Source organism: Monodelphis domestica, chromosome 1 (genome assembly GCF_027887165.1).
Source record: "Monodelphis domestica isolate mMonDom1 chromosome 1, mMonDom1.pri, whole genome shotgun sequence".
Taxonomy (NCBI): domain Eukaryota; kingdom Metazoa; phylum Chordata; class Mammalia; order Didelphimorphia; family Didelphidae; genus Monodelphis; species Monodelphis domestica.
The window spans coordinates 631458645-631472425 of record NC_077227.1 but is presented as its reverse complement, the minus strand read 5'-3'; the positions used below and the strand labels follow the sequence as shown (position 1 = coordinate 631472425).

General features: G+C 35.7%; 1 long non-coding RNA gene across 1 annotated transcript in view; it reads right to left on the bottom strand.

Moving 5' to 3' along the window:
• Positions 1-12721, bottom strand: part of LOC103092236 (uncharacterized) — a 76090-nt gene extending 63369 nt beyond the window's left edge. Inside the window, exons 1-2 of the long non-coding RNA XR_008917641.1 lie at positions 10986-12721; positions 7416-7507 (exon numbers count right to left, since the gene is read on the bottom strand). This is a non-coding gene — a long non-coding RNA (uncharacterized LOC103092236). The remainder of the gene's footprint in view (positions 1-7415; positions 7508-10985) is intronic.
• Between the last annotated feature and the right edge of the window lie 1060 nt (positions 12722-13781).

Here is a 13781-nt window from a genome sequence, read left to right as displayed (position 1 = left end):
GATCCATGTAAGCTAATTTAATAATTATTGTACTACCTGAAAGCCATGATCAGAAAAAGAGCCTAAAAACCATCTTTCAAGAAATTATCCAGAAAAATTGCCCTGATTTTCTGTAGCCAAAGAATAAAGTATAACTTAAAGATTCATCAATTACCTCCTCAAAGAGATCCCAAAATGAAAACTCTCAAGAATATCATAGCCAAATTCCAGAACTCTTAGGTCAAGGAAGAAATATTTCAAGTAACCAAAAAGCAATATCTCAAATATCATGGAGCCACGGTCAGGATAATACAAGTTTTAGCAGATTCTGCATTAAAAGGTCAGTGGTGGGAGGGCAGCTGAGTAGCTCAGTGAATTGAGAGCCAGGCCTAGAGGTGGTAGGTCCTAGGTTCAAATCTGGTCTCAGACACTTCCTAGCTATGTGACCCTGGGCAAGTCACTTAACCCCTATTGCCTAGCCTTACCACTCTTCTGCCTTGGAACCAATAGACAGAATTGATAACAAGACGGAAGGTAAGGGTTTAATAAAATAAAAACAAAAAAAGGTCAGTGGGCTGAGATTATGATATTCCAGAGGTCAAAAAAACAAGGACTTCAACTCAGAATCCCTAACCCAGCAAAACTGAATATAATCCTTGATGGGGGGAAAGAGGGTGGAGAAGGGCAGAAATAGAGAGTCAGTGAGATAGAGATCTTTCAAGCATTTCTTTTTTTTAACTCTTATCTTCCACTTTGGAATCAATACTGTGTATTGGTTCCAAGGCAGAAGAGTGGTAAGGGCTAGGCAACAGGGGTTAAGTGACTTTCCCAGGGTCATACAGCTGGGAAGTATCTGAGGCCAGATTTGAACCTAGGACTTCCCACCTCTAGGTCTGACTCTCAATTCACTGAGCTACCCAACTGCCCCCTTTTCAAGTATTTCTGATGAGAAGACCAGATCTAACTAGAAAATTTGAGTCTCACATATAAGACTGAAGAGAGGCATTAAATGGTAAACAAGAGAGAGAAGTCATAAGGGATTCATTATAGTTAAACTGCTTCCCTAAAAATGATGATTGTGATTCCTAAGAACTTTATCTTTATTAAGGCCATAAGAAAGAATATATATTAACAGAAGGCAAGGGTATAAGTTGAATATTATGGGATGATATCTTAAAAATAAAATTCAGGGTTGAGAAAGAGGAATTCATTAGAAGAAATAGGAAGTGAAAGGTAGAAGCTAAATTTGTCTCACATTAAAAAGGGACGAAAGAGCTTTTAAAGTGGAGAGGGAAATGGGGGATGTAGAGAAGATAGAGGACAATACACAGTAATCAATCATGAGGGTGAAAAAAATTTAGAAGTCTCTAAATTCCTTAAATTCATAGAGAAATGGGTGAAATGTTTAAGAATACAAGTCATTCTCCAAATAATAGTAAAAGGATATGAACAGTCAACTCTCAAAGTAATTAAGCTATCTATAGTCATGTGAAAATGCTATTTATTCAAGAAATGCAAATTAAAACAATTCTAGGGTACCATCTCAACCTATTAGACTGGCTATTATTACTAGAAAGCAAAATAACAATAATTGGAGGAAATATGAGAAAATTGAACCATTAATCCACACTTGGAAGAGTTGTGAACTGATTCAACCATTCTGGAGAGCAATTTGCATTTTTGCCCAAACGGCTATAAAATTGTACAAACCCTTTGACCCAGCATTACCATTACTAGGTCTGTATTCCAAAGAGATAAAAACAAAAGTGAAAAGGCCTATATGTCCAAAAAGTCTATGGCAGTTCTGTTTGTGGTGGCAAAGAAGTGGAAATTAAGGAAATGCCCATCAATTGGGAAATGGCTGAACAAGTTATGGTATATAATTGAGTTTGAATACTATTGTGCTATAAGAAATGGTGAGTAGCATGGTTTCAGATGAATCTGGGAAGAGTTATATGAACTCATGGAAAGTGAGGTGAGCAGAACCAGTAAAACACTGCATTAAATAACAAGAATATTGTAAAGACTATTAACTGTGCAAGATTTAGTTACTCTGATAAAGACAAGTACATAAAACAATTCTAAAGGATCAATGGGAAAAAAAAATACTGTCTACTTCCAGAGAGAGAACTGTTGAACTCTATTTCCAGTTTCTTTTTTTATTATTTTATATTGTACTTTCTTTTGCAACTTAAGTAATATTGAGATACAAAACATGATCTCATATGTCATTGAAATCAAAGTTCTTTCCATCTCAAATAGGGTGGAGGAGCAGGAGGGAGGGAGAAAATTTGGAATTTCAAAAAACTTTTAATGATTGTTTAAAATGTTTATATGCATTTGGGTAATATTTAACAAAACAAAACAATCTTTGAAAGAATCATTGGATTCCTTGATAATGTTGACTGTTTTTAAAGCCTGAACATGACATTCCAAGACAACATAAATTAAAATTGACCACATTCATTGGGGAAAAAAGAGAAAATACGAGATGGAAACCACTGATGACCATCTGAAAAGAACCTGAAAAGGAAAGATTGAAGAAATCTTACATTTCCCAAGATTTCAAGTCCCCACATCAATGAAAAGCTACCATAAGCTTTATTCAAAACAAAAAGACAGAGATCTTGGAATGAAATATTCAAAAAGCTGAAAATAGAGTTAAAATAAGGAATAACATACCCAACATAGCTAAATATACTCTGTGAGAGGGTAAAATGGACCCTTCATGGAATCTCTCACTTTCAAATATTTCTGATAAAATTGCTAGAATTGAGTAGGAGTTCTGAAATGTAAACATGAGTTCAGAGAAACATAGAAAGGTAAATATATTTGACCAATTACAAGAAGCTATATGATGATTTGTGTCAACAATTTAATAGAAGTAGAAGAAACAAATGTCCCTTTAGAACCCTCATGTTTTTAAAAGGTTGTGAGGGAGTTAAATAGGAAAACAGGAAGTCCCAGGAATGGATTAGTTCTGTTCTAAGGTTTAAGAGGGAAAGAGAAGGGAGGTAAAGGGGTAGAGACACTAGGGTAGAAAGGAGTAAGAAGGGAACATAACTTGCTGTTCATGGCAGAAGGAGTGGATGAGAACTGGACTTCAAATCAGCCTCATTCTTTGCCTCTCTTAGGTCACTCCCTGGTACCCCAGCCTCAGGCTACAACCTCTTTCCTAAGCCTCCATGTAACCAGTCAGTATGTGTTTCCTTCCCTTAAGTGACCAGAGGCTATATAAGACCTCAGGCTCTTCCGTTCATTAGAAAGTCCCCTTTCAAGGTGCATTTTCTCAGAGACAGTGTTCCCAGAGTCCAGAATTTGTTTCTATGTATATCTTGTGCACAACTCTGTGTGGTGTCCTCTAAAGCATTGTCTCCCTTGCTCTGATTTAAGACTTGTTCTTTCTCACTACTTTGGTGATACTGTGTTTTTCAAGGTAAGCATTTTGTTTCCACACAGAAATAGCTATAGCCCTTAGGGAAACTCATAACCTAGATACATATAATAATATAATATTACTTTCCTAATTACTTATAATTCATATAATAAACATCTAAAATAGATATAATAAATAAATATCTAGAGTAGCTTAGCTTAGGTTGCCAATGTTTATAGAAATATATTTCTCAGTTCATAATATAGTACCAGGTTCTCAGTTGTTTTCTCTCTATAGTTTCTTACAAGTGATTTTATATTTATCATTAATAAATGGTTTCTTTGGTAGTGTTTTCTCCCTGCAAGTTATTTGAATTCAAATAGCTGAAAATTGGAACCATGGAGAGTTCCAGGAAACAACTGCTGATTCACTAAGGATTGTTTTATAAATATTATTCCCAGTTTTAATGGCAGTAAACAGCAGAATCATTCAAAACAAACCATTATCCACTCCTTTTTATTTGGAAATAAGAGTAATATAACATAGTATATAGAATATTGGTCATGAAATAAGGAAGACATCCTCTGAAGATTACTAGTTCTGTGCCCAGGTCATTTAATGTGTGTATACATAAGTCTTTAAGACATGTAAGCTAAATTGTAGATGGAATGGACTATGCATTAATAGTTCTCTACACTAACAAAATCATGAATATTTGGCTAAGTATTTGCATATCTGGGAAGAAAAGCTTCAATGTTCCTTTCAGAAAGATCATTTCCTATCTTCTAACAATTATGTTTCTTGTGCTACAACTTTGTACTTTTATGCCTTGAATGAGTGTTCTGGTAAATATTTAACAATAGAATCTCTCCAAAAAAGCACCTATGGCATTATTTTAAATTTAATTTGCATTATTAACATTTTCTTTAAATATAAATCTATTTTATGATTACTTAATCATCAACCAACAAGCATATTTTAATTCCCTACCATGTACCAAGAATTGTGCTAAGTGTTAGGGATATAATGTCAACAAATATTCATGAATACTTTGGGTAAAAGAAAGAAAAAAAAAATAACCCATCCCTTCCAGGAGCTCATAAATAAATGAGAGAAAGAACATGAAAACAACTGTACAAACAAGAAATTGGAGCTAACAGGGGTTGAAATATATTAATGGTGATCAATGATCAGTAAAGATTTCTTACAAAAGATGAAATTTTAATTGATATTTGTAGAAAGCCAGGAGGCAGAGATGAAGAGTGACAGAATTCTAGCCATAGAAGAGAGTGAAAATGCTAGGAATGAGGAATGTCATGTGTAAGGAATGGCAAGCCAGTGTCACAGAGTATTTGGAGGAAAGTAAGGTATAAGAAGGACTAAAAGATAGGAAGGAGCTAAATTATGATCAACTAAAAGCTAAACAAAGCATTTTATATTTTAATCTGGAAGTAAATTAGGAGCCACTTGAGTCTCTTTAGTGCAAGAGTAGCATAGTCAGATCTGCATTGGGAAAACTACTTCCTAAAAATAAAAGTAAAAGTAACTGCCTCAAAGAGCTTATATTTAAAGTTATTCATGATTTCTTATTCTGTCTTGTTCTCCCCTACTCATCAGTTCTCCATAGGAATTCCCTCCTATGTTTTGGAGGCTTTCTTCTGAGTCTCTTGAAATTTTTTGGACATTAGTGGATGTATGATCTATCAATTACCCAGTGCTCATTGCAGAATGTATTATCCCTTTTCTAGTCATACATCTCTTTGATTATATCCTTTTTATACCACTTTTCCTACATAATTCCTCATTATTAATATGTTTCAGCCTACTTACATCCATTGTGCTATTCTCCATCATCATTCAAGGGATCCTCAGTAGCAAAAAATTCTGAGAGGAAGTTCCAAGCATGATCAATTTATTAGCAGGGCTAGAAACTGCCAATAAATTGAATACTTTCACAATGATCATAAGATCCTGAGTAGAAGCTAGGAAGATATTTTATAGTGATTAACAGGATGACAGAGCAAAATCTCTTGAGTAATCTGTGTGTCTTCTTCTGATTGTCTAGAAAATAAACTCTGACATCAGTTTGACAGTTTATTTGAACCTCTTCTGAAACTTAACTATAAATAAGACATGTGATTCAGGAATTGGGAGTGTCTATAGCTGTTTTTATTGAATTAGCTTGCCCTTTAGATTAAATTTTCTCTGGAATGTAGGTGATGGGTGAAGTTACAAGAACAGAGGTATGAGAATCAAGATAAAGGTGGAGGTACAAGTTATAAGATTAGAGTGGAGGTAAAAGTTAGAAGCATTGAATCATAATTGAAGTAACCTGAAATAATCTGAATCACAAGAATAGAATTATGACCCAAGTGACCTGAGGTTATCTGAATAGACTTGCAGGAACAATTTCAGGGGAATATTAAATCTAACTTGATTATCCAGCTTGACAACAAAATAGAAACAAATTCAATTTTTAATTTCATATTGTGACAAGGAAATCACTTTAAAAGACTGATATATATATTAATTTAAGGTCGCCAAGGAATTCAGCTATGTAATTCATTAATGAAAACTCAAGTCAGCAGTCAACCTTTTATGGAGTTTAATTACAAACAGGAGGAAGAAAGGTATTAGAGAGAGAGGAGAGAGAGAGAGAAAGAGAGAGAGAGAGAGAGAGAGAGAGAGAGAGAGAGAGAGAGAGAGAGAGAGAGAGAGAAAGGGGAGAGAAGGGAATAGGGCTTAAATACCCCCTCTGTTTAGGCTGGGCCAAAAGGCCCAAGCCCTTAGATAGCTGAGGCAAAGAAAAGAGATCAGTCCCTATCACTCACGTGACCAAAATGGAGAAACAGTCTCAGGGGCCTCCACCTCCAGCTTCCTTCAGAGCAAGCTTCTCAGAGCACAACCTCTCAGAGCAAAACCTCTCCAACCACCCTTAGTCTTCAGACCCTGCTATCTTTAAGGAAACCATCCAAGTTCCCTCCCCTCAGTTCTCACATCTACCAATCACTGTCCATGTCTTCCCTGTGCCAATGGTGGCTCTAGCTTAACCCAGGACCACCCAGAGGTGTGTAGCTTTGCGCATGTCTGTTGAAGGTCATATTCTCAAATAATTAAATCTTGATCCTTTGCTGCAGCCCTTCCTAAATCCTGTTACCCTGAGTAGGGTGGAGATTGGAATAATTAAATTTTGATCTATGCTGCAGCCCTTCCTAAATCCTGTTAGGACTGAGTAGGGTGGAGATTGTAAGTTCCAAGACCTGGTTCTGTCATTCCAAGTATCTCTATTGTATCAATTCTAAAATCAATCATGACTCAAAGAACTTTCTGTTCTATGCTTAAGCATAGGTCAAAGCCCTTTTCATTGTTCAGCAAAAGGTTTCTGTCCTAAAGTAATCTTAAGAAGGGAGGAGGAGGAACCTCCCATGCCAATGGGGTTCACATTCCAATAGAGTTCCCACTATCAGTAGGAAATTCCCTACAAGCATGAAACCTTCCAATGGTGAAATTTCCAACATTCACAAGTCTAAGAAATTTTAAGGTTTACAATATGTGAATCATAGCAATATAGTATCATTGGGGAAATATTAATATTAAAAATAGGGGTATTTTTAAGGAAGAAGTTGCATTAAAACTTGCATGTAATTTTCCAAATACAACTTACCACTACATTCTTCCTTTTATTCAATTCTGAATTCATTATCCACATATAGTATCTGTTGGGAGGTATAGGTATTTAGGGAGGTCTAACACCTCCTGTGTGAGGTCTTGCCAAGCCCCTGTTTAGGACTGCTTATTTACCTTTGGCATCTATCTTTCCTCCAGTTTCACCTGTAACTCCAAAAAGCTATAGAATTCTCAGGGTAATACATCCTGATAAAATTGTCTTAGTAAATATACTAAACCAAGTTGATGGTTACCAACAAGCCTCAAACCCATTTATGAATTGCGGGGGTCTATTCCAAGCATATGAAAACTTCTCCTAGTGGAATAGGCAGATGAGAACAGTTTGTTCCAATGGCTATGAAGGCAGCTGAAGCTGTTGCTGTCTAGTGCTTACCGCTTGGTTAGACATCAAAGACATCAAGGCTATCCACTGTGCCAAAGTCATCGATTGCATCCTTGGTCATTACCAGTTATCCTAACATGTCTCTGGAATAGAAAATAAGGCTAGTGATTTTGTGTAACTCTGCTTCACTTAAATTCAAATCATGGACAAGTCAAGAAATCACATCATGATGTTATTGGTCTTCTTTGAAAAGACAGATGAACAACAATGGCATCTGTCCCAAGATACATGTACCCAAAGACATATACTAGGTTGTCCCTCCAACTATGTGTTACAGCCTAGATAGTGAAGATTCATTTAATTTTTCATATGTAAATAGTCAATTTTGTTTGAGTAGCTATCAATCTCATTAAGGAGGACCTGGAAAATCCTGAAGCTTTGTTTTATTCAAAAAGAGCATATAGAGTATCTCACTATTGTAGGGAATCTCTCTTTAATTTAATCTCTCGATTAGATATCCTTTAAGATGGTAATGAACAAATTGGGTCAGCTTAGGCCTTTTTGTCTCAAGCTTCACTTCATATTGATCAGCAGAAAATGATCAGAGAGCCTGTACAAAATAGCTTTTATTATTATTGCTTTATAATAGCTTAAAATCTTGTACTGCTAGACCTCCCTCCTGTATACTTTTTCATTAATTCCTTTTATGTTCTTGATCTTTTGTTCTTCCAATTGAATTTTGTTATTATTTTTTCTAGGCCAATAAACTAATTTTTGATAACTTAATTGGAATGACACTAAATAAGTATATTAGTTTAGGTGAAAGAGGTAGCTTTTTGACCTGACTTACCCTATTGCCAGTTCTTAAGCTCCTGGAAATAGCAGAAACTTTTTCTGGCTCTATAATCAATCAATTAAACATTTATTAAGCACTATGTGCACAGCTAAGTGATGGGTATACCAAAAGAGGCAAAAGATAATCCTTGCCTAGAGGAACTTGGAATTTAATAAAGAAGACAACATGCAAACACATATATACAAAGCAATCCATGTAGAGGATAAGTAGAAAATAAATAAAAGATGGAAAGCTCTGGAATTATGAGAGTTTAGAGAAGGCTTCCTGGAGAAGGTAAGGTTTTATTTGGTACTTAAAGGAAACCAAACAGGTCAGTAGTTGGAACAGAACAGAGAAAGCATTTTAGGCATGAGGCAAAGTACTAGGAAATGCTTAAAGTCAAAAGATGAAGTGTTTTGTTCATTGTCAGGCCAGAGGCTAGTGTCACTACATTGAATATGTGTTGGGGTTTAAGATGGAAGAAAACCAAAAAGGTAGAGATGTGTAGGTTTAAAAGTGTCTGAATGTCAAACAGAACATTTTGTATTTTTCCCTGAACTTTGTAGCACAGCTTGACATGGACTGAATGCTCAATATATGCTTGGTGAATACACTCTAGCTAATTTGAAATGGGAATCACAATAATGACCTCACCAAAAATATAGGTAATTTATCAATATAATTACTCCAATTCTTAACTTCCTTTACCTGAGGAGCACTAAGTTTAATCAATTTCCATTCTCTATGGACAGATTTCCATCATTTTATCCTACATAACAAGCTTGGCAACACGAATCTATCTCAAAAAAATATTTATTTTGTCTCTCTGTGATGAACTCAGTAGGGCGAAAGAGACTATTTGCAGTTGAATTGAGAAACAGCTAAACACAACATTGCTTACTTAAGAATATGCCAGAGCAAGGATTCTAAATTCCAATTCACACCTGGCTTTGTTGAAACTTTAAATCTTGTCCAAACAGAGTCATCTTAGCTAATAAATCCAAAAATACACATGGAAAAATTGGCACGCACATAACATGAGTAATTATATTGTGTATATAAGTTTTTATTCTTGCTGATATTAAATGAGTACCACAGCATCCGCTGGAGGCAAACTCTAAACAACTGACATTTATGATGCTTCAACTGAGGCAGAGGAAGTTTTAAGCAGAAACTGCTGCATTATGGAGGATGGTTAATAATATTATAGAATTTGTAATTATTATCACATGCAAACAACATTCATCTGGTATGACTGATCTTAATTATGGCAGAAGATACTGGTCTATAGATTTCAAGAGGGTTTAGGGACCCTTGAGCAAAGAACGCCAAAGGTCATGTGAATGAAATTTATGTGTATAGATGTATAATGCAAGACAAAATTCCTTTAGTCAGTAAATGAAGCTATAATTGATCAGTGTTGGCAGGCAAGGCTTTATGAAATATTTGTATAACCTTTTATCCAATGTCTCCCAACACCCTGGTATCATATAGATGTCTGGTCCTGGAAGCTGACTAAAGGTCATTTCTTCTCCTAAACTCACTATTGCCACCTTACATTACTTCAAGAGAATTTTAAATATACCTTATATTAGGATCATATCTAGGTTTTCCTATTTTGAGTAAACAGGTCCAAAGTCCTCTACAGAGACTTAAGGTAGCAAAGTAAAATAGACTTTATTTCACTCACAAAAATTGCAAAATATAAAAAAGACTTATAGAGGTAAATAAACTATTATAATTTCCCTTTCCTTGCTAATCAATCATGGTAAGCTTCACTTTTTTTTTTTGCTTTTGTTTTATATTTCAAGACAATTTCCTTGAGACAAAGCTCTGCCCACAAATATATTACAATACATATATTGAAAATCACCCTCAATCCAGTAATAAATACTTAGCTATAGGGTGGGGCCAAGATAGCAAAGGAAGAAAAACACAAAACTCTCTGAAAAGCTTCTCTAACCAATCTTAAAATAAAGCTTCAAAACAAATTCTAGAGTAGCAAAACTAGCGAAGGAATGGGATGAGGCAAGTTTTCTGCAGAAGAAGGTTTGGAATTTAGGGAGAAAGGATCTGTTTTACTGGAGTGAGAGGGGAGCATAGTCTACACTAAGACTACATAAAGGAGGCCAACAACAAAAGCCCCACTGCTCAGTTCTGAACCTCATCCTGTAAAAATAGAGACTTGAACCTGGGACTCCATTTCCCAGAAGTCCTTGCTCACTTCCCAAAATGCCTTGTAACCTCACCTGGACCAAGAGCGAGATGAGGTATTTAAACTGACTGTATCCACTTAGGCATGCTTCTTTCCTGTTGCCACCTCAAGCAGACGCGTCTCTCATGATGTACATGAAATTGAATAGGCCTTTTAGCCCACCTAGGCACATGTTTTCTCACTTGTATTTTCTTAAGTTCTTAATCTTTAATAAACCTCATAAAAATATAATACTTCTAGAGAAACTATTTTTTACCTGCCACAGTTTGGCAATTTTAACTGTTACAGTTATGGCGACCACTATATTGGATGAGAACTTCTCAAATTTAAAAAACAAATGAAAGATAGCCTAGATAATGATTTTTAAGCCACGTTTCTCCAAGATACTTTTTTAGAAAACTCCACTTCGGACTTTCTTGAGCCCTTCCCTCCCCCCAGCCCAGCTCGGCTCCACTATTGTTGCCTGTAATCTGGACCTGTTTTAATCACTCCTGCTCTGCCACCCCTCCCTCCCAGCCACTGCCTGCCTGTTTCTGTGATGGCTCTGGGTCCTGGTCTTTCTCTCACTCACCTGGCCCAGCTGAACCCCAGCAAACTGTAGCCTCGGAGCAGACCGCCCATCACCCCAGGCTGCTGATAGCAGACCCAATTTCTTCAGGATCAAAAACCAGCTGGTAATAAATGGGGTAATTTTCCCTTAGGCTAGGATTAGCCATGTGGACTGGGGCAGGAGGAGATCATAGGAGGAGAGAGAAAAAAGGGAAAAAGAAAGACTTTACGAACATGAACTTTAAAGCATGGCTATTTTACAAGGATATCTTTTAATTGCATTGATCCTTCTATTGACTTCACCTGCATGTCAGGGGAAAAAATTCAGCTCCATACAACCCTTTAGCTAAATTTGGCAAGGCAGCTGGGTGTCTCAGTGGACTGAGAGCCACGCCTAGAGACAGGAGGTCCTCAGTTGAAATCTGGTCTCAGATACTTCCCAGCTATGTGGCCCTGGATGGGTCCATTAACCCCCATTGCCTAGCCCTCACCAATCTTCTGCCTTCTGACAATAGGCATCTAAGTGGATAAAAACCCAAGGAACTTTAAAGAGACTAGAGGTTATATTTTAAGACATTTCAGACTCCAATGGTTTATAAAAATCTCTGTATTCTATTGCATTTGCTGTTTGCTTTGTTTAAGATTTAACTTTGTGATTTTAAGTTCATATATTACTGCATTCAATATTATTCTGTTATACTGTTCATTTTAATGTGCTGAGTTTTAACTACTGTTATATTCTGTTGCTTTTCCCCTATAACCACATTGAACAAATATCTTTGTAATTAAACCCATATGAAAAACAGCTTTTCTATTTTTGACTTTGTAAATTGTCACATAGAGGATAGATAGACTCCATCAGAACTGGTTACAATTGTATAACATTACCTTTGGAAAATTTAATATGCTAAATATCTCAACTGATTTTAAGGGTTTTCTTGACATGATTTTTAGAATTTTTTAACAATCTCTGGTTATTTTGCCTGCCCCTAATATGAGGTGTAAGGCCCATTCTAGTAGCTGAAGTGAAATACATTTTATAACCCCCAACCTTCCCACATTTCTAAACATGTGAATGGAAGCTAGGCAGTTAATCTCAGGGCTTTGTACCCCTAAAAAGCCTCCAAAAAAGGAGCACCCCTCATTTATACTCTTCGGCTCACTACTTTACTTCCACCAGAAATATATCTAGATTTCTTGATGATGTTCTTAACACAAGATAAGTTTTACTTTGTTCAAAAGTGGTTATTACCAAGGTTGAAAGATTTGCTATGTTTGTGAAAACTTATGACAAATATCCATCAGTTCATAAGCTTTTAAAATGCCATACAGCAACTTATGTGAAATATGATAGTGTGTTTGTTTGCTATTGTAATTAATTGGGCTATTGAGAATTTTGGGAATATTGATACCACATATTTGTACTACTGTTCAATTCATTTGCTTCCACTCACAGTGGATCATGGCCAGATATGAAGAGGAAATGGATCTTATTTTTGGTGAGAAAGCCTTGAATTCTATATTTTCTTAGCTAACACAGTGTGTCAATGATTATAAGCTATATTTTTGAATTTTTAAAACTTTTATTATATTTTTCTTACATGTACAATATGCTATTTCAGTTTTTTATTATTTTCTCTCCTTTTTATATTTGAAGCACATGTCACCAGCATTAAAATTTTCTTTAACTTTTTTTATTTTACAGTATTATGATTTTAAAATACATTTGCTAATGCATGCCCCAAAAGCTTGAGACTATAAAAATGATGCCACTAAGTATTTTTTTAAAAATTATGGGACTTTACTTAATACTTCTCTCTGATTCCAGGACAAGATACACACAAAAGAGCCATTGCACAGGGCCACAGAAAAGCCAGTCCAGGATGGATTGATGCACTTCTAAGCCAATGCAAAGGTCTTGAAGCTAGTGTGAAGACTCGAGGTTACTATGTTTAACATTGTTACGACATAGGCTTTCCTTGTGTCCACACTCATTCTGAAAATACTTATAGACGAGTATCCCAAACCTTGGCTCCTACTTGGCTTCTATAATCTGGTCCCTTTTTTCTGTCTTTCATAGTGTGGTACCTTTCTGTAGTCCTGGCTACTGACTGGGTAAATGCATCATTGCTTAGATCATTTTAATTGGGCCCTAATTCAAGGACCTGTTATAGATTTATTTTTCTTCTACATGGAATTTTTACACATAAGATTTTGATAGTCTATATTTTCATCCAGAAATTTTCTTTTCTTTTGGATTTTTCTGATGTCTTTTTAATTTCTCTTAACAATTGATTCATATACTTCATACCTCAGCCATGCATCCCTAAATGATCCTATATTTTTCAATCACCCACAACACAGGGAAATGTAAAAAAATAGCATTATTTAAATTGCAAAGTTTAAATTCCTTTTAAGGAGAATTTTAGGTAAAGAAAGATGATACCTCTCTGAATCCAGAAACTGAACTGTTGGAGAAGACACCATGAAGAAGCCTCCAGACCACAAGCTGCACAAGAAGATCAAGAATGAACTTTGGGTGTAGTTGATTGAACATTTATTTGTATGTATACTTTCATGCCAAAGGGGACTGCCCCCTAACTGGCTTTTTGTCAATGTGTCCAGCAATTATTGGTTTTGTCTTTTTTTTCTCTTATCATCAAATTATTGTAATCTTTAAGTTGATTATGTTTTTATGATCCTTTTGGGGAAAAAAATTTTTTTTCCAAAAATGATCACACAGTGAAATGTAAAAATGGAGACTTGAACCCAGGACTCCATTTCCCAGAAGTCCTTGCTCACTTCCCAAAATGCCTTG